A 2,498-nucleotide genomic window follows, 5' to 3' on the forward strand; every position below is an offset into this window, starting at 1 on the left:
TACAGGAACTATTCGAGCCGTTCATGCCAGACTGGGGAGAGAGGTGTTGTAATAATGTAAAATATGTGAAAAATACAACCTAGTATGAGAGCATGTTCTAGTACACCCCCAAAACAAAATCAAGACTTTGTAAAAGAGCATAATAGGACCCCTTTAAAACTAAATAAAAATAAATTATTAATATATAAATTAAATTAAAATGTAAAAATATATTTTTAATACAAATAAAATCGCTTCTAAATTAAACAAAACAATCACAGATGGTGTTAGCTGTTGTCGGCGCCGTCTCCAACTGAACATTAGCACTTTACTGACACATCATCTGTGTAATGACAAGTCTGTGTGGACGTCAGTCATCAAACACCTGCGTCACAGTGGAATCCTGGGTTAGCAAATTAATCTACACTGATTCCCCGACAGAGTCAAAGACTGTGCCTATACTGGACAAAATCTCAAAGACAAAAATTATTCATAAATTAAATAAATGTGTGTGTTTTTTTTCTTCTACAAAGCATAGCTGTATGATTTGCCTTAGAGATCATTATACGATGTATATAAAAGCAATACAAGTCTATGCTATGTCCTAATTTAGATGGCAAACTAAATATGCATGAGAGAAGGACTTTAATAAGCATATTAACTCCCTCCACACGTCCTTTCATCTAGAAAAAAGAAACCTCAGCATGAACAGCTAATAATCTCAATGTGTATTAGAAATTCAGCAGCAACAGAGAGCAAATTTACCCTCTCAGTCCTTCAGGGCAAAACAAACTCAATGCTCATTTCAAAGACATACAGAGGAAAACCAATTCCGATAGAGATAGGAAGTTTCTTTTTCTTTTAGTTCATGCCTATTAGCTTTGAGGCAATCTATAAGCTACTGTACTCTTAAAAGTACACTATACTCTTAAAAATAAGTATTCCAAAAGGGGGATTTGCAGCATAGCATGTCATAGAAAAAAAAAAAATTGTTGTTCTCCACAAAGAACTTTCAGTGACCAGTTCTTAAAAGAACAATGGTTTTCTTAGTGCAAAGAACATTTTAAAACTCTAAATATCTTTTTTTCCACAATAAAGAACCTTCTGTGGAATGGAAGGGTTCTATGGATGTTAAAGGTTCTTCATGAAACCATTAATACCATTAAAGATTCTTTATTTTTAAGAGTGTATGGTCTTTAAAAACACAAATCAGAGCTGTATCTGATCAAAAGTGGAGAATGATATTTGCATGGTCCATCTATGTCATTTTTGGCACAGATGACTAGGTGAGCAGGATAAATGATGAACAGGTAAGTGATACGAGACAAGGTTACCCTCTTCCTCTTGCGGGCCTGCGGGTGGTTCTGTCCATCTTGTGCTTTTCCCAGGAGGTCTGGAAACACCAGAGGTTTGAGCGATCGGGATCTGGGCGTTCGCGGGTAACGGAACGGGTCCATCATACGGAAATCTCGCCCGTATCGAACGGAGCAGAGCGAACGGGAGCGCAAGCGTCCAGCTGAGTGCAGACTGTTCACTCCAATCATGTCTGAAACTGTAGTGCACTATGGGAAATAATCAACTCCAGGTGGGTTTTGGATCTTCAAATGAGTTCACTCTGATATTTTTCATCAACTATTCAACTAAAAAAGCGTAAAACTCTTCCCGTAGGTCATGGGTTCGATTCCCAGATAAAGCAAGAACTGACTTTAAATGCAATGTAAGTCGCTTTGGATAAAAGCATCTGCCAAATGCATAAATGTGAATCTTCAATAAGAGAAACATATGAAAAAACCCAACATGGCTTCCTCCTTTAATAGACGAGGTAACTCCAAATACAAAAAAACAAAAAAAAAAACAAGAAAATCTGGCTGAAAAATGAAGGAAAATCCAAGTGTTTAGATGATGCGAGAAAATAAGTGCTGTGGGTCCTTTTTGCATCAGGTTTGTAAGTCCAGCACAGATTTGCGGTCTTTGCGATCACTTAAAACTATATATGGCTTCAGACCATCGTCTTAATATCTAACTTAAACATGAAAGCAATATGAAACGTGTTCAGCAGCGCAACAGGGAGTCTGCGACCATCTGTAGGACAACAATACATGACACGTTACATTTGTGAGACGCTAAAACTGGAGAATCAAGTCATTCAGAGCAAAATAAAAAGGACAGTGATCTTGAAATGTACGGTATTTCCCTTGCGGACTCTGAACACATGTAAAGGAGGCTTACAAACACCAACTTCTACAAGCTAAACATTGCAACCAGCGAGCGGCCAAACACACACACACAGTGATGCCACAGATGGCAAGTAAAGCTTTCAGAAGTGTGAAAGAACAGCCGGGATCTGACAGATGGAATGAGGCGAATGGAAACCGGGAAAAACATGAAATGCACACACGACGCCCTCACAAAAGACACAAACAGAGGCGGTCAGCACGGCATACAGGAATCCCCACACCTGCAGCAGGTTCGAACGACGAGCCAAACTCAGCACGCAATGCAAAAAAAAAAAAAAAAAA

At 38.6% G+C, this 2,498-nt stretch overlaps 1 protein-coding gene across 1 annotated transcript in view; it reads right to left on the reverse strand.

Annotated features, from left to right (window-relative positions):
- Nucleotides 1-2,498, reverse strand: part of LOC107666723 (uncharacterized) — a 55,137-nt gene that overhangs the window by 17,707 nt on the left and 34,932 nt on the right. The gene's annotated exons all lie outside the window — the stretch shown is intronic.

The sequence above is a fragment of the Sinocyclocheilus anshuiensis genome, unplaced genomic scaffold (genome assembly GCF_001515605.1).
Source record: "Sinocyclocheilus anshuiensis isolate Anshui unplaced genomic scaffold, SAMN03320099.WGS_v1.1 scaffold1500, whole genome shotgun sequence".
Lineage (NCBI taxonomy): Eukaryota > Metazoa > Chordata > Actinopteri > Cypriniformes > Cyprinidae > Sinocyclocheilus > Sinocyclocheilus anshuiensis.